Source organism: Heterodontus francisci, chromosome 10 (assembly GCF_036365525.1).
Source record: "Heterodontus francisci isolate sHetFra1 chromosome 10, sHetFra1.hap1, whole genome shotgun sequence".
NCBI classification, from domain to species: domain Eukaryota; kingdom Metazoa; phylum Chordata; class Chondrichthyes; order Heterodontiformes; family Heterodontidae; genus Heterodontus; species Heterodontus francisci.
In genome coordinates, this window is record NC_090380.1 from 3,467,941 (window position 1) to 3,489,188 (window position 21,248).

The window sequence follows — 21,248 nt, forward strand, 5'->3', positions numbered from 1 at the left end:
CTCTGACACTCTCTGACACTGTCTGATACTCTCTCTCACTCACTGTCACTCTCTGACACTCTCTGACACTCACTATCACTCTCTGACACTCTCTATCTCTCTCTCTGACACTCTGTGACACTGTCTGACACTCTCTATCTCTCTCTGACACTCTCTGACACTCTCTGACACTCTCTGACACTCTCTGTCACTCTCTGTCAATCTCTGACACTCTCTGACGCTCGCTATCACTCTCTGACACTCTCTGACGCTCACTATCACTCTCGGACACTCTCTGACACTCTCAGATACTCTCAGACACTCACTATCACTCTCTGTCACTCACTATCACTCTCTGACACTCTCTGACACTCACTATCACTCTCTGACACTCTCTGACACTCTCTGACACTCTCTGACACTGTCTGACACTCTCTCTCACTCTCTGACACTCTCTGACACTCTCTATCACTCTCTGACACTCTCGATCACTCTCTGACACTCTCTGACACTCACTATCACTCTCTGGCACTCTCTATCTCTCTCTGACACTCTCTGACACTGTCTGACACTCTCTATCACTCTCTGACACTCTCTGACACTGTCTGACACTCTCTATCACTCTCTGACACTCTCTATCTCTCACGACACTCTCTGACACTCTCTGACACTCTCTGTCACTCTCTGACACTCTCTATCACTCTCTGACACTCTCTGACATTCTCAGACACTCTCTGACACTCTCTGACACTCTCTGACACTCTCTGTCACTCTCTGACACTCTCTGTCACTCTCTGTCACTCACTGTCACTCTCTGTCACTCTCCAACACTCTCTGACGCTCGCTATCACTCTCTGACACTCACTATCTCTCTCTGACACTCTCTGACACTCTCAGATACTCTCAGACACTCACTATCACTCTCTGTCACTCACTATCACTCTCTACACTTTCTTGACACTCACTATCACTCTCTGACACTCTCTGACACTCTCTGACACTCTCTGACAATCTCTATCACTCTCTGACACTCTCTATCACTCTCTGACACTCTCTATCACACTCTGACACTCTCTGACAATCACTATCACTCTCTGACACACTCTATCTCTCTCTGACACTCTCTGACACTGTCTGATACTCTCTATCACTCTCTGACACACTCTATCTCTCACGACACTCTCTATCACTCTCTGACACTCTCTATCACTCTCTGACACTCTCTGACATTCTCAGACACTCTCTGACACTCTCTGAGACTCTCTATCTCTCTCTGACACTGTCTGAAACTCTCTGTCACTGCTATCACTCTCTGACACTCTCTGACACTCTCTGTCACTCTCTATCACTCTCTGACCCTCTCTGACACTCGCTATCACTCTCTGACACTCTCTGACACTCACTATCACTCTCTGACACTCTCTGACACTCTCAGATACTCTCAGACACTCACTATCACTCTCTGACACTCACTATCACTCTCTGACACTCTCTGACACTCACTATCACTCTCTCACACTCTCTCACACTCTCTGACACTCTCTGACACTCACTATCACTCTCTGACACTCTCTGACACTCTCTATCACTCTCTCAAACTCTCTGACAATCTCAGACACTCTCAGACACTCTCACACACACACTATCACTCTCTATCACTCTCTATCACTCTCTGACAGTCTCTGACACTCTCTGACACTCTCTGACACTCACTATCTCTCTCTGAAACTCTCTATCTCTCTCTGACACTCTCTGACACTGTCTGACACTCTTTATCACTCTCTGACACTCTCTATCTCTCTCTGACACTCTCTGACACTGTCTGACACTCTTTATCACTCTCTGACACTCTCTATCACTCTCTGACACTGTCTGACACACTCTATCACTCTCTGACACTCTCTGACACTCTCTATCACTCCCTGACACTCTCTGACATTCTCAGACACTCTCTGACACTCTCTGTCACTCTCTATCACTCTCTGAGACTCTCTGAAACTCGCTATTACTCTCTGACACTCACTATCACTCTCTGACACTCTCTATCTCTCTCTGACACTGTCTGACACTCTATATCACTCACTGACACTCTCTGACACTCTCTGACACTCTCTGTCACTCTCTATCACTCTCTGACCCTCTCTGACACTCGCTATCACTCTCTGACACTCTCCGACACTCACTATCATTCTCTGACACTCTCTGACACTCTCAGATACTCTCAGACACTCACTATTACTCTCTGACACTCACTATCAATCTCTGACACTCTCTGACACTCACTATCACTCTCTGACACTCACTATCACTCTCTGACACTCACTACCACTCTCTGATACTGTCTGACACACTTTATCACTCTCTGACACTCTCTATCACTCTCTGACACTGTCTGACACTCTCTATCACTCTCTGACACTCTCTGACACTCTCTGACACTCTCTATCACTCTCTAACACTCTCTGTCACTCTCTATCACTCTCTGACACTGTCTGAAACTCGCTATTTTTCTCTGACACTCACTATCACTCTCTGACACTCTCTATCTCTCTCGGACACTGTCTGACACTCTCTGTCACTGCTATCACTCTCTGACACTCTCTGACACTCTCTGACACTCTCTGTCACTCTCTGACCCTCTCTGACACTCGCTATCACTCTCTGACACTCTCTGACACTCTCTGACACTCACGATCACTCTCTGACACTCTCTGACACTCTCAGATACTCTCAGACACTCACTATCACTCTCTGACACTCACTATCACTCTCTCACACTCTCTGACACACTCTGACACTCTCTGACTCTCTCTGACACACTCCATCTCTCTCTGACACTCTCTGACACTGTCTGACACTCTCTATCACTCTCTGACACTCTCTGACACTGTCTGACACTCTCTGTCACTCTCTATCACTCTCTGACCCTCCGTGACACTCTCTATCACTCTCTGACTCTCTCTGACACTCTCTGACACTCACTATCACTCTCTGACACTCTCTGACACTGTCTGACACTCTCTATCACTTTCTGACACTCTCTGACACTCTCTGATGCTCGCTATCACTCTCTGACATTCTCTGACACTCACTATCACTCTCTGACACTCTCTGACACTCTCAGATACTCTCAGATACTCTCAGACACTCACTATCACTCTCTGACACTCACTATCACTCTCTGACACTCTCTGACGCACACTATCACTCTCTGACACTCTCTGACACTCACTATCACTCTCTGACACACTCTATCTCTCTCTATCACTCTCTGACACTGTCTGACACTCTCTATCACTCTCTGACACTCTCTATCTCTCCGACACTCTCTGACACTCTCTGACACTCTCTATCACTCTCTATCACTCTCTGACACTCTCTGACATTCTCAGAAACTCTCTGACACTCTCTGACACTCTCTGACACTCTCTGACACTCTCTGACGCTCGCTATCACTCTCTGACACTCTCTGACACTCACTATCTCTCTCTGACACTCTCTGACACTCTCAGATACTCTCTAACACTCTCTGACACTCTCTGACGCCCGCTATCACTCTCTGACACTCTCTGACACTCACTATCACTCTCTGTCACTCACTATCACACTCTACACTTTCTTGACACTCACTATCACTCTCTGACACTCTCTGACACTCTCTGACACTCTCTATCACTCTCTATCACTCTCTGACACTCTCTATCACTCTCTGACACTCTCAGATACTCTCAGATACTCACTATCACTCTCTGACACTCTCTATGTCTCTCTGACACTCTCTGACATTCACTATCACTCTCTGACACACTCTATCTCTCTCTGACACTCTCTGACACTGTCTGATACTCTCTCTCACTCACTGTCACTCTCTGACACTCTCTGACACTCACTATCACTCTCTGACACTCTCTATCTCTCTCTGACACTCTGTGACACTGTCTGACACTCTCTATCACTCTCTGACACTCTCTATCTCTCTCTGACACTCTCTGACACTCTCTGACACTCTCTATCACTCTCTGACACTCTCTGACACTCTCTGACACTCTCTGACACTCTCTGTCACTCTCTAACACTCTCTGACGCTCGCTATCACTCTCTGACACTCTCTGACGCTCACTATCACTCTCTGACACTCACTGACACTCTCTGACACTCTCAGATACTCTCAGACACTCACTATCACTCTCTGTCACTCACTATCACTCTATGACACTCTCTGACGCTCACTATCACTCTCTGACACTCTCTGACACTCTCTGACACTCTCTGACACTCTCTGACACTCTCTGACACTCTCGATCACTCTCTGACACTCACTATCACTCTCTGGCACTCTCTATCTCTCTCTGACACTGTCTGACACTCTCTATCACTCTCTGACACTCTCTGACACTGTCTGACACTCTCTATCACTCTCTATCACTCTCTGAAACTCTCTATCACTCTCTGACACTCTCAGATACTCTCAGATACTCACTATCACTCTCTGACACTCTCTATGTCTCTCTGACACTCTCTGACATTCACTATCACTCTCTGACACACTCTATCTCTCTCTGACACTCTCTGACACTGTCTGATACTCTCTCTCACTCACTGTCACTCTCTGACACTCTCTGACACTCACTATCACTCTCTGACACTCTCTATCTCTCTCTGACACTCTGTGACACTGTCTGACACTCTCTATCACTCTCTGACACTCTCTATCTCTCTCTGACACTCTCTGACACTCTCTGACACTCTCTATCACTCTCTGACACTCTCTGACACTCTCTGACACTCTCTGACACTCTCTGACACTCTCTGTCACTCTCTGTCACTCTCTAACACTCTCTGACGCTCGCTATCACTCTCTGACACTCTCTGACGCTCACTATCACTCTCTGACACTCACTGACACTCTCTGACACTCTCAGATACTCTCAGACACTCACTATCACTCTCTGTCACTCACTATCACTCTATGACACTCTCTGACGCTCACTATCACTCTCTGACACTCTCTGACACTCTCTGACACTCTCTGACACTCTCTGACACTCTCGATCACTCTCTGACACTCACTATCACTCTCTGGCACTCTCTATCTCTCTCTGACACTGTCTGACACTCTCTATCACTCTCTGACACTCTCTGACACTGTCTGACACTCTCTATCACTCTCTGACACTCTCTATCTCTCACGACACTCTCTGACACTCTCTGACACTCTCTGACACTCTCTGACACTCTCTATCACTCTCTGACACTCCCTGACACTCCCTGACATTCTCAGACACTCTCTGACACTCTCTGACACTCTCTGACACTCTCTGTCACTCTCTAACACTCTCTGACACTCCCTGACGCTCGCTATCACTCTCTGACACTCACTATCTCTCTCTGACACTCTCTGACACTCTCAGATACTCTCAGACACTCACTATCACTCTCTGTCACTCACTATCACTCTCTACACTTTCTTGACACTCACTATCATCTCTGACACTCTCTGACACTCTCTGACACTCTCTATCACTCTCTGACACTCTCTGACACTCTCTATCACACTCTGACACTCTCTGGCACTCTCAGATACTCTCAGACACTCACTATCACTGTCTGACACTCTCTATGTCTCTCCGACACTCTCTGACAATCACTATCACTCTCTGACACACTCTATCTCTCTCTGACAGTCTCTGACACTGTCTGATACTCTCTATCACTCTCTGACACACTCTATCTCTCACGACACTCTCTATCACTCTCTGACACTCTCTATCACTCTCTATCACTCTCTATCACTTTCTATCACTCTCTGACACTCTCTGACATTCTCAGACACTCTCTGACACTCTCGGAGACTCTCTATCTCTCTCTGACACTGTCTGAAACTCTCTGTCACTGCTATCACTCTCTGACACTCTCTGACACTCTCTGTCACTCTCTATCACTCTCTGACCCTCTCTGACACTCGCTATCACTCTCTGACACTCTCTGACACTCACTATCACTCTCTGACACTCTCTGACACTCTCAGATACTCTCAGACATTCACTATCACTCTCTGACACTCACTATCACTCTCTGACACTCTCTGACACTCACTATCACTCTCTCACACTCTCTGACACTCTCTGACATTCTTTATCACTCTCTGACACTCTCTATCACTCTCTGACACTGTCTGACACTCTCTATCACTCTCTGACACTCTCTGACACTCTCTGACACTCTCAGATACTCTCAGACACTCACTATCACTCTCTGACACTCACTATCACTCTCTGACACTCTCTGACACTCTCTGACACTCTCTGACACTCACTGTCACTCTCTGACACTCTCTGACACTCACTATCACTCTCTGACACTCTCTATCTCTCTCTGACACTCTGTGACACTGTCTGACACTCTCTATCACTCTCTGACACTCTCTATCTCTCTCTGACACTCTCTGACACTCTCTGACACTCTCTATCACTCTCTGACACTCTCTGACACTCTCTGACACTCTCTGTCACTCTCTGTCACTCTCTAACACTCTCTGACACTCTCTGACGCTCGCTATCACTCTCTGACACTCTCTGACACTCACTATCACTCTCTGACACTCTCTGACACTCTCAGATACTCTCAGACACTCACTATCACTCTCTGTCACTCACTATCACTCTCTGACACTCTCTGACACTCACCATCACTCTCTGACACTCTCTGACACTCTCTGACACTGTCTGACACTCTCTCTCACTCTCTGACACTCTCTGACACTCTCTGACACTCTCTGACACTCTCGATCACTCTCTGACACTCTCTGACACTCACTATCACTCTCTGGCACTCTCTATCTCTCTCTGACACTCTCTGACACTGTCTGACACTCTCTTTCACTCTCTGACACTCTCTATCACTCTCTATCACTCTCTGACACTCTCTGACACTCTCTGACACTCACTATCACTCTTTGACACTCTCTATCTCTCTCTGACACACTCTGACACTGTCTGACACTCTCTATCACTCTCTGACACTCTCTATCACTCTCTATCACTCTCTGACACTCTCTGACACTCACGATCACTCTCTGACACTCTCTGACACTCTCTATCACTCTCTATCGCTCTCTGACACTCTCAGACAATCACTGACACTTTCTGTCACTCTCTATCACTGACACTCTCTGAAACTCGCTATCACTCTCTGACACTCTCTGACACTCACTATCTCTCTCTGCCACTCTCAGACACTCTCAGACACTCACTATCACTCTCTGACACTCTCTGACACTCTCAGATACTCTCAGACACTCACTATCACTCTCTGTCACTCACTATCACTCTCTGACACTCTCTGACACTCACTATCACTCTCTGACACTCTCTGACACTGTCTGACACTCTCTCTCACTCTCTGACACTCTCTGACATTCTCTATCACTCTCTGACACTCTCGATCACTCTCTGTCACTCTCTGACACTCTCTGACACTCACTATCACTCTCTGGCACTCTCTATCTCTCTCTGACACTCTCTGACACTGTCTGACACTCTCTATCACTCTCTGACACTCTCTGACACTCACTATCACTCTCTGACACTCTCTGACACTCACTATCACTCTTTGACACTCTCTATCTCTCTCTGACACACTCTGACACTGTCTGACACTCTCTATCACTCTCTGACACTCTCTATCACTCTCTATCACTCTCTGACACTCTCTATCTCTCTCTGACACTCTCTGACACTGTCTGAAACTCTCTATCACTCTCTGACACTCTCTGACACTCTCTGACACTCTCTATCACTCTCTATCGCTCTCTGACACTCTCAGACACTCTCTGACACTTTCTGTCACTCTCTGTCACTCTCTGACACTCTCTGAAACTCGCTATCACTCTCTGACACTCTCTGACACTCACTATCACTCTCTGCCACTCTCTATCACTCTCTGACACTCTCTGAAACTCGCTATCACTCTCTGACACTCTCTGACACTCACTATCTCTCTCTGCCACTCTCAGACACTCACTATCACTCTCTGACACTCACTATCACTCTCTGACACTCTCTGACACTCTCTGACACTCACTATCACTCTCTGACACTCTCGGACACTCTCTGTCACTCTCTATCACTCTCCATCACTCGCTATCACTCTCTCAAACTCTCTGACAATCTCAGCCACTCTCAGACACTCTCACACACACACTATCACTCTCTATCACTCTCTATCACTCTCTGACACTCTCTATCACTCTCTGACACTCTCTGACACTCTCTGACACTCTCAGACACTCTCAGACACTCTCAGACACTCACTATCTCTCTCTGACACTCTCTATCTCTCTCTGACACTCTCTGACACTGTCTGACACTCTTTATCACTCTCTGACACTCTCTATCACTCTCTGACACTCTCTGACACTCTCTATCAATCTCTGACATCTCTGACACTCTCAGACACTCTCTGACACTCTCTGTCACTCTCTATCACTCTCTGACACTCTCTGAAACTCGCTACTACTCTCTGACACTCACTATCACTCTCTGACACTCTCTATCTCTCTCTGACACTGTCTGACACTCTCTATCACTCACTGACACTCTCTGACATTCTCTGACACTCTCTGTCACTCTCTATCACTCTCTGACCCTCTCTGACACACGCTATCACTCTCTGACACTCTCTGACACTCTCTGACACTCACTATCACTCTCTGACACTCTCTGACACTCTCAGATACTCTCAGACACTCACTATTACTCTCTGACACTCACTATCACTCTCTGACACTCTCTGTCACTCTCTATCACTCTCTGACACTCTCTGAAACTCGCTATATTTCTCTGACTCTCACTATCACTCTTTGACACTCTCTATTTCTCTCTGACACTGTCTGACACTCTCTGTCACTGCTATCACTCTCTGACAGTCTCTGACGCTCTCTGTCACTCTCTATCACTCTCTGACCCTCTCTGACACTCGCTATCACTCTCTGACACTCTCTGACACTCACTATCACTCTCTCACACTCTCTGACACTCTCTGACTCTCTCTGACTCTCTCCATCACACTCAGACACTCTCAGACACTCTCTGACTCTCTCTGACACTCAACATCTCTCTCAGACACTCATTATCACTCTCTGACACTCTCTGACACTCAGACACTCACTATCACTCTCTGACACTCTCTGACACTCACTATCTCTCTCTGACACACTCCATCTCTCTCTGACACTCTCTGACACTGTCTGACACTGTCTGACACTCTCTATCACTCTCTGACACTCTCTGACACTGTCTGACACTCTCTGTCACTCTCTATCACTCTCTGACCCTCCCTGACACTCTCTATCACTCTCTGACTCTCTCTGACACTCTCTGACACTCACTATCACTCTCTGACACTCTCTGACACTGTCTGACACTCTCTATCACTCTCTGACATTCTCTGACACTCACTATCACTCTCTGACACTCTCTGACACTCTCAGATACTCTCAGACACTCACTATCACTCTCTGACACTCACTATCACTCTGACACTCTCTGACACTCACTATCACTCACTATCACTCTCTGACACTCTCTGACACTCACTATCACTCTCTGACACACTCTATCTCTCTCTGACACTCTCTGACACTGTCTGACACTCTCTATCACTCTCTGACACTCTCTATCTCTCACGACACTCTCTGACACTCTCTGACACTCTCTGTCACTCTCTAACACTCTCTGACACTCTCAGACGCTCGCTATCACTCTCTGACACTCTCTGGCACTCACTATCTCTCTCTGACACTCTCTGACACTCTCAGATACTCTCAGACACTCACTATCACTCTCTGTCACTCACTATCACTCTCTAAACTTTCTTGACACTCACTATCACTCTCTGACACTCTCTATCACACTCTGACACTCTCAGATACTCTCAGACACTCACTATCACTCTCTGACACTCTCTATGTCTCTCTGACACTCTCTGACAATCACTATCACTCTCTGACACACTCTATCTCACTCTGACACTCTCTGACACTGTCTGATACTCTCCATCACTCCCTGACACTCTCTATCTATCACGACACTCTCTATCACTCTCTGACACTCTCTATCACTCTCTGACACTCTCTGACATTCTCAGACACTCTCTGACACTCTCTGAGACTCTCTATCTCTCTCTGACACTGTCTGAAACTCTCTGTCACTGCTATCACTCTCTGACACTCTCTGACACTCTCTGTCACTCTCTAACACACTCTGACCCTCTCTGACACTCACTATCACTCTCTGACACTCTCTGACACTCTCAGATACTCTCAGACACTCACTATCACTCTCTGACACTCACTATCACTCTCTGACACTCACTATCACTCTCTCACACTCTCTGACACTCTCTGACACTCACTATCACTCTCTGACACTCTCTGACACTCTCTATCACTCTCTCACACTCTCTGACATTCTTTATCACTCTCTGACACTCTCTATCACTCTCTGACACTGTCTGACACTCTCTATCACTCTCTGACACTCTCTGACACTCTCAGATACTCACTGTCACTCTCTGACACTCTCTGACACTCACTATCACTCTCTGACACTCTCTATCTCTCTCTGACACTCTGTGACACTGTCTGACACTCTCGATCACTCTCTGACACTCTCTATCTCTCTCTGACACTCTCTGACACTGTCTGACACTCTCGATCACTCTCTGACACTCTCTATCTCTCTCTGACACTCTCTGACACTCTCTGACACTCTCTATCACTCTCTGACACTCTCTGACATTCTCAGACACTCTCGGACACTCTCTGACACTCTCTGACACTCTCTGTCACTCTCTGACACTCTCTGACGCTCGCTATCACTCTCTGACACTCTCTGACACTCACTATCACTCTCTGACACTCTCAGATACTCTCAGACACTCACTATCACTCTCTGTCACTCACTATCACTCTCTGACACTCTCTGACACTCACTATCACTCTCTGACACTCTCTGACACTCTCTGACACTGTCTGACACTCTCTCTCACTCTCTGACACTCTCTGACACTCTCTGACACTCTCTATCACTCTCTGACACTCTCAATCACTCTCTGACACTCACTATCACTCTCTGGCACTCTCTATCTCTCTCTGACACTCTCTGACACTGTCTGACACTCTCTATCACTCTCTGACACCCTCTGACACTCTCTATCACTCTCTATCACTCTCTGACACTCTCTGACACTCTCTGACACTCACTATCACTCTTTGACACTCTCTCTCTCTCTCTGACACACTCTGACACTGTCTGACACTCTCTATCACTCTCTGACACTCTCTATCACTCTCTATCACTCTCTGACTCTCTCTGACACTCACGATCACTCTCTGACACTCTCTATCTCTCTCTGACACTCTCTGACACTCACTATCTCTCTCTGACACTCTCTGACACTCTCAGATACTCTCAGACACTCACTATCACTCTCTGTCACTCACTATCACTCTCTAAACTTTCTTGACACTCACTATCACTCTCTGACACTCTCTATCACACTCTGACACTCTCAGATACTCTCAGACACTCACTATCACTCTCTGACACTCTCTATGTCTCTCTGACACTCTCTGACAATCACTATCACTCTCTGACACACTCTATCTCACTCTGACACTCTCTGACACTGTCTGAAACTCTCCATCACTCTCTGACACTCTCTATCTATCACGACACTCTCTATCACTCTCTGACACTCTCTATCACTCTCTGACACTCTCTGACATTCTCAGACACTCTCAGACACTCTCTGAGACTCTCTATCTCTCTCTGACACTGTCTGAAACTCTCTGTCACTGCTATCACTCTCTGACACTCTCTGACACTCTCTGTCACTCTCTAACACTCTCTGACCCTCTCTGACACTCACTATCACTCTTGACACTCTCTGACACTCTCAGATACTCTCAGACACTCACTATCACTCTCTGACACTCACTATCACTCTCTGACACTCACTATCACTCTCTCACACTCTCTGACACTCTCTGACACTCACTATCACTCTCTGACACTCTCTGACACTCTCTATCACTCTCTCACACTCTCTGACATTCTTTATCACTCTCTGACACTCTCTATCACTCTCTGACACTGTCTGACACTCTCATTCACTCTCTGACACTCTCTGACACTCTCAGATACTCACTGTCACTCTCTGACACTCTCTGACACTCACTATCACTCTCTGACACTCTCTATCTCTCTCTGACACTCTGTGACACTGTCTGACACTCTCGATCACTCTCTGACACTCTCTATCTCTCTCTGACACTCTCTGACACTGTCTGACACTCTCGATCACTCTCTGACACTCTCTATCTCTCTCTGACACTCTCTGACACTCTCTGACACTCTCTGACACTCTCTATCACTCTCTGACACTCTCTGACATTCTCAGACACTCTCGGACACTCTCGGACACTCTCTGACACTCTCTGACACTCTCTGACACTCTCTGTCACTCTCTAACACTCTCTGACACTCTCTGACGCTCGCTATCACTCTCTGACACTCTCTGACACTCACTATCACTCTCTGACACTCTCAGATACTCTCAGGCACTCACTATCACTCTCTGTCACTCACTATCACTCTCTGACACTCTCTGACACTCACTATCACTCTCTGACACTCTCTGACACTCTCTGACACTGTCTGACACTCTCTCTCACTCTCTGACACTCTCTGACACTCTCTATCACTCTCTGACACTCTCGATCACTCTCTGACACTCACTATCACTCTCTGGCACTCTCTATCTCTCTCTGACACTCTCTGACACTGTCTGACACTCTCTATCACTCTCTGACACCCTCTGACACTCTCTGACACTCACTATCACTCTTTGACACTCTCTCTCTCTCTCTGACACACTCTGACACTGTCTGACACTCTCTATCACTCTCTGACACTCTCTATCACTCTCTGACTCTCTCTGACACTCACGATCACTCTCTGACACTCTCTATCTCTCTCTGACACTCTCTGAAACTCTCTATCACTCTCTATCACTCTCTGACACTCTCTGACACTCTCTGACACTCTCTATCACTCTCTATCGCTCTCTGACACTCTCAGACACTCTCTGACACTTTCTGTCACTCTCTATCACTCTCTGACACTCTCTGAAACTCGCTATCACTCTCTGACACTCTCTGACACTCACTATCACTCTCTGCCACTCTCTATCACTCTCTGACACTCTCTGAAACTCGCTATCACTCTCTGACACTCTCTGACACTCTCTGACACTCTCTATCACTCTCTGACACTCTCTGACATTCTCAGACACTCTCGGACACTCTCTGACACTCTCTGACACTCTCTGTCACTCTCTAACACTCTCTGACACTCTCTGACGCTCGCTATCACTCTCTGACACTCTCTGACACTCACTATCACTCTCTGACACTCTCTGACACTCTCAGACACTCTCTGACACTTTCTGTCACTCTCTATCACTCTCTGACACTCTCTGAAACTCGCTATCACTCTCTGACACTCTCTGACACTCACTATCACTCTCTGCCACTCTCTATCACTCTCTGACACTCTCTGAAACTCTCTATCTCTCTCTGACACTCTCTGACATTCTCAGACACTCTCGGACACTCTCTGACACTCTCTGACACTCTCTGACACTCTCTGTCACTCTCTAACACTCTCTGACACTCTCTGACGCTCGCTATCACTCTCTGACACTCTCTGACACTCACTATCACTCTCTGACACTCTCAGATACTCTCAGACACTCACTATCACTCTCTGTCACTCACTATCACTCTCTGACACTCTCTGACACTCACTATCACTCTCTGACACTCTCTGACACTGTCTGACACTCTCTCTCACTCTCTGACACTCTCTGACACTCTCTGACACTCTCTATCACTCTCTGACACTCTCGATCACTCTCTGACACTCACTATCACTCTCTGGCACTCTCTATCTCTCTCTGACACTCTCTGACACTGTCTGACACTCTCTATCACTCTCTGACACCCTCTGACACTCTCTATCACTCTCTATCATTCTCTGACACTCTCTGACACTCTCTGACACTCACTATCACTCTTTGACACTCTCTCTCTCTCTCTGACACACTCTGACACTGTCTGACACTCTCTATCACTCTCTGACACTCTCTATCACTCTCTATCACTCTCTGACTCTCTCTGACACTCACGATCACTCTCTGACACTCTCTATCTCTCTCTGACACTCTCTGAAACTCTCTATCACTCTCTATCACTCTCTGACACTCTCTGACACTCTCTGACACTCTCTGACACTCTCTATCACTCTCTATCGCTCTCTGACACTCTCAGACACTCTCTGACACTTTCTGTCACTCTCTATCACTCTCTGACACTCTCTGAAACTCGCTATCACTCTCTGACACTCTGTGACACTCACTATCACTCTCTGCCACTCTCTATCACTCTCTGACACTCTCTGAAACTCGCTATCACTCTCTGACACTCTCTGACACTCACTATCTCTCTCTGCCACTCTCAGACACTCTCAGACACTCACTATCACTCTCTGTCACTCACTATCACTCTCTGACACTCTCTGACACTCACTATCACTCTCTGACACTCTCTGACACTGTCTGACACTCTCTCTCACTCTCTGACACTCTCTGACACTCTCTGACACTCTCTGACACTCTCTATCACTCTCTGACACTCTTGATCACTCTCTGTCACTCTCTGACACTCACTATCACTCTCTGGCACTCTCTATCTCTCTCTGATCCTCTCTGACACTGTCTGACACTCTCTATCACTCTCTATCACTCTCTGACACTCTCTGACACTCTCTATCACTCTCTGACACTCTCTGACACTCACTATCACTCTTTGACACTCTCTATCTCTCTCTGACACACTCTGACACTGTCTGACACTCTCTATCTCTCTCTGACACTCTCTATCACTCTCTATCACTCTCTATCACTCTCTGACACTCTCTGACACTCACGATCACTCTCTGACACTCTCTATCTCTCTCTGACACTGTCTGAAACTCTCTATCACTCTCTGACACTCTCTGACACTCTCTGACACTCTCTGACACTCTCTATCACTCTCTGACACTATCAGACACTCTCTGACACTTTCTGTCACTCTCTATCACTCTCTGACACTCTCTGAAACTCGCTATCACTCTCTGACACTCACTATCACTCTCTGCCACTCTCTATCACTCTCTGACACTCTCTGACACTCACTATCTCTCTCTGCCACTCTCAGACACTCTCAGACACTCACTATCACTCTCTGACACTCTCTGACACTCACTATCACTCTCTGACACTCTCGGACACTCTCTGACACTCACTATCTCTCTCTGCCACTCTCAGACACTCTCAGACACTCACTATCACTCTCTGACACTCTCTGACACTCACTATCACTCTCTGATACTCTCGGACACTCTCTGACGCTCTCTATCACTCTCCATCAATCGCTATCACTCTCTCAAACTCTCTGACAATCTCAGCCACTCTCAGACACACTCACACACACACTATCACTCTCTATCAGTCTCTGACACTCTCTGACACTGTCTGACACTCTTTATCACTCTCTGACACTCTCTATCACTCTCTGACACTGTCTGACACTCTCTATCACTCTCTATCACTCTCTGACACTCTCTGACACTCTCTGACACTCTCTATCACTCTCTGACACACTCTGACCATCTCAGACACTCTCTGACACTCTCTGTCACTCTCTATCACTCTCTGACACTCTCTGAAACTCGCCATTACTCTCTGACACTCACTATCACTCTCTGACACTCTCTATCTCTCTCTGACACTGTCTGACACTCTCTATCACTCACTGACACTCTCTGACATTCTCTGACACTCTCTGTCACTCTCTATCACTCTCTGACCCTCTCTGACACTCGCTATCACTCTCTGACACTCTCTGACACTCACTATCACTCTCTGACACTCTCTGACACTCTCAGATACTCTCAGACACTCACTATTACTCTCTGACACTCACTATCACTCTCTGACACTGTCTGACACTCTCTATCACTCTCTGACACTCTCAGACACACTCTGACACTCTCTGTCACTCTCTATCACTCTCTGACACTCTCTGAAAATCGCTATTTTTCTCTGACACTCGCTATCACTCTCTGACACTCTCTGACACTCACTATCACTCTCTGACGCTCTCTGACACTCTCAGATACTCTCAGACGCTCACTATCACTCTCTGACACTCACTATCACTCTCTGACACTCTCTGACACTCACTATCACTCTCTCACACTCTCTCACACTCTCTGACACTCTCTGACACTCTCTGACACTCTCTGTCTCTCTCTGACTCTCTCCATCACTCTCAGACACTCTCAGACACTCTCTGACTTTCTCTGACACTCAACATCACTCTCAGACACTCACTATCACTCTCTGACACTCTCTGACACTCTCTGACACTCACTATCACTCTCTGACACACTCCATCTCTCTCTGACACTCTCTGACACTCTCTATCACTCTCTGACACTCTCTGACCCTCTCTGACACTCTCTATCACTCTCTGACTCTCTCTGACACTCTCTGACACTCACTATCACTCTCTGACACTCTCTATCTCTCTCTGACACTCTCTGACTCTGTCTGAATCTCTCTATCACTCTCTGTCACTCTCTGACACTCTCTGACACTCGCTATCACTCTCTATCGCTCTCTGACACTCTCAGACACTCTCTGACACTTTCTGTCACTCTCTATCACTCTCTATCACTCTCTGACACTCTCTGAAACTCGCTATCACTCTCTGACAGTCTCTGACACTCACTATCTCTCTCTGCCACTCTCAGACACTCACTATCACTCTCTCAAACTCTCTGACAATCTCAGCCACTCTCAGACACTCTCACACACACACTATCACTCTCTATCACTCTCTGACACTCTCTATCACTCTCTGACAGCCTCTGACACTCTCTGACACTCTTTATCACTCTCTGACACTCTCTATCACTCTCTGACACTGTCTGACACTCTCTATCACTCTCTATCACTCTCTGACACTCTCTGACACTCTCTATCACTCTCTGACACTCTCTGACACTCTCAGACACTCTCTGACACTCTCTGACACTCTCTGTCACTCTCTATCACTCTCTGAGACTCTCTGAAACTCGCTATTACTCTCTGACACTCACTATCACTCTCTGACACTCTCTATCTCTCTCTGACACTGTCTGACACTCTCTATCACTCACTGACACTCTCTATCACTCACTGACACTCTCTGACACTCTCTGACACTCTCTGACACTCTCTGTCACTCTCTATCACTCTCTGACCCTCTCTGACACTCGCTATCACTCTCTGACACTCTCCGACACTCACTATCATTCTCTGACACTCTCTGACACTCTCAGATACTCTCAGACACTCACTATTACTCTCTGACACTCACTATCACTCTCTGACACTCTCTGACACTCACTATCACTCTCTGACACTCACTAGCACTCTCTGACACTCACTAGCACTCTCTGACACTCTCTGAGACTGTCTGACACACTTTATCATTCTCTGACACTCTCTATCACTCTCTGACACTGTCTGACACTCTCTATCACTCTCTGACACTCTCTGACACTCTCTGACACTCACTATCACTCTCTGACACACTCCATCTCTCTCTGACACTGTCTGACACTCTCTATCACTCTCTGACACTCTCTGACACTGTCTGACACTCTCTGTCACTCTCTATCACTCTCTGACCCTCCGTGACACTCTCTATCACTCTCTGACTCTCTCTGACACTCTCTGACACTCACTATCACTCTCTGACACTCTCTGACACTGTCTGACACTCTCTATCACTCTCTGACACTCTCTGACACTCTCTGATGCTCGCTATCTCTCTCTGACATTCTCTGACACTCACTATCACTCTCTGACACTCTCTGACAATCTCAGATACTCTCAGACACTCACTATCACTCTCTGACACTCACTATCACTCTCTGACACTCTCTGACACACACTATCACTCTCTGACACTCTCTGACACTCACTATCACTCTCTGAGACACTCTATCTCTCTCTGACACTCTCTGACACTCTCTATCACTCTCTGACACTCTCTATCTCTCAGGACACTCTCTGACACTCTCTATCACTCTCTATCACTCTCTGACACTGTCTGACATTCTCAGACACTCTCTGACACTCTCTGACACTCTCTGACGCTCGCTATCACTCTCTGACACTCTCTGACACTCACTATCTCTCTCTGACACTCTCTGACACTCTCAGATACTCTCTAACACTCTCTGACACTCTCTGACGCTCGCTATCACTCTCTGACACTCTCTGACACTCACTATCACTCTCTGTCACTCACTATCACACTCTACACTTTCTTGACACTCACTATCACTCTCTGACACTCTCTGACACTCTCTATCACTCTCTATCACTCTCTGACACTCTCTATCACTCTCTGACACTCTCAGATACTCTCAGACACTCACTATCACTCTCTGACACTCTCTATGTCTCTCTGACACTCTCTGACAATCACTATCACTCTCTGACACACTCTATCTCTCTCTGACACTCTCTGACACTGTCTGATACTCTCTCTCACTCACTGTCACTCTCTGACACTCTCTGACACTCACTATCACTCTCTGACACTCTCTATCTCTCTCTGACACTCTGTGACACTGTCTGACACTCTCTATCACTCTCTGACACTCTCTATCTCTCTCTGACACTCTCTGACACTCTCTGACACTCTCTGACACTCTCTATCACTCTCTGACACTCTCTGACACTCTCTGACACTCTCTGACACTCTCTGTCACTCTCTGTCACTCTCTGACACTCTCTGACACTCTCTGACGCTCGCTATCACTCTCTGACACTCTCTGACGCTCACTATCACTCTCTGACACTCTCTGACACTCTCTGACTCTCTCAGATACTCTCAGACACTCACTATCACTCTCTGTCACTCACTATCACTCTCTGACACTCTCTGACACTCACTATCACTCTCTGACACTCTCTGACACTCTCTGACACTCTCTGACACTCTCTGACACTGTCTGACACTCTCTCTCACTCTCTGACACTCTCTGACACTCTCTGACACTCTCTGACACTCTCTATCACTCTCTGACACTCTCGATCACTCTCTGACACTCACTATCACTCTCTGGCACTCTCTATCTCTCTCTGACACTCTCTGACACTGTCGGACACTCTCTATCACTCTCTGACACTCTCTGACACTGTCTGACACTCTCTATCACTCTCTGACACTCTCTATCTCTCACGACACTCTCTGACACTGTCTGACACTCTCTATCACTCTCTGACACTCTCTATCTCTCACGACACTCTCTGACACTCTCTGACACTCTCTGACACTCTCTGACACTCTCTATCACTCTCTGACACTCTCTGACATTCTCAGACACTCTCTGACACTCTCTGACACTCTCTGTCACTCTCTAACACTCTCTGACACTCCCTGACGCTCGCTATCACTCTCTGACACTCACTATCTCTCTCTGACACTCTCTGACACTCTCAGATACTCTCAGACACTCACTATCACTCTCTGTCACTCACTATCACTCTCTACACTTTCTTGACACTCACTATCACTCTCTGACACTCTCTGACACTCTCTGACACTCTCTATCACTCTCTGACACTCTCTGACACTCTCTATCACACTCTGACACTCTCAGATACTCTCAGACACTCACTATCACTGTCTGACACTCTCTATGTCTCTCCGACACTCTCTGACAATCACTATCACTCTCTGACACACTCTATCTCTCTCTGACAGTCTCTGACACTGTCTGATACTCTCTATCACTCTCTGACACACTCTATCTCTCACGACACTCTCTATCACTCTCTGACACTCTCTATCACTCTCTATCACTCTCTGACACTCTCTGACATTCTCAGACACTCTCTGACACTCTCTGAGACTCTCTATCTCTCTCTGACACTGTCTGAAACTCTCTGTCACTGCTATCACTCTCTGACACTCTCTGTCACTCTCTATCACTCTCTGACCCTCTCTGACACTCGCTATCACTCTCTGACACTCTCTGACACTCACTATCACTCTCTGACACTCTCTGACACTCTCAGATACTCTCAGACACTCACTATCACTCTCTGACACTCACTATCACTCTCTGACACTCTCTGACACTCACTATCACTCTCTCACACTCTCTGACACTCTCTGACACTCACTATCACTCTCTGACACTCTCTGACACTCTCTGACACTCTCTATCACTCTCTCACACTGTCTGACATTCTTTATCACTCTCTGACACTCTCTATCACTCTCTGACACTGTCTGACACTCTCTATCACTCTCTGACACTCTCTGACACTCTCAGATACTCTCAGACACTCACTATCACTCTCTGACACTCACTATCACTCTCTCACACTATCTGACACTCTCTGACACTCACTATCACTCTCTGACACTCTCTGACACTCTCTGACACTCTCTATCACTCTCTCACACTGTCTGACATTCTTTATCACTCTCTGACACTCTCTATCACTCTCTGACACTGTCTGACACTCTCTATCACTCTCTGACACTCTCTGACACTCTCAGATACTCTCAGACACTCACTATCACTCTCTGACACTCACTATCACTCTCTGACACTCTCTGACACTCTCTGACACTCTCTGACGCTCGCTATCACTCTCTGACACTCTCTGACGCTCACTATCACTCTCTGACACTCTCTGACACTCTCTGACTCTCTCAGATACTCTCAGACACTCACTATCACTCTCTGTCACTCACTATCACTCTCTGACACTCTCTGACACTCACTATCACTCTCTGACACTCTCTGACACTCTCTGACACTCTCTGACACTCTCTGACACTGTCTGACACTCTCTCTCACTCTCTGACACTCTCTGACACTCTCTGACACTCTCTGACACTCTCTATCACTCTCTGACACTCTCGATCACTCTCTGACACTCACTATCACTCTCTGGCACTCTCTATCTCTCTCTGACACTCTCTGACACTGTCGGACACTCTCTATCACTCTCTGACACTCTCTGACACTGTCTGACACTCTCTATCACTCTCTGACACTCTCTATCTCTCACGACACTCTCTGACA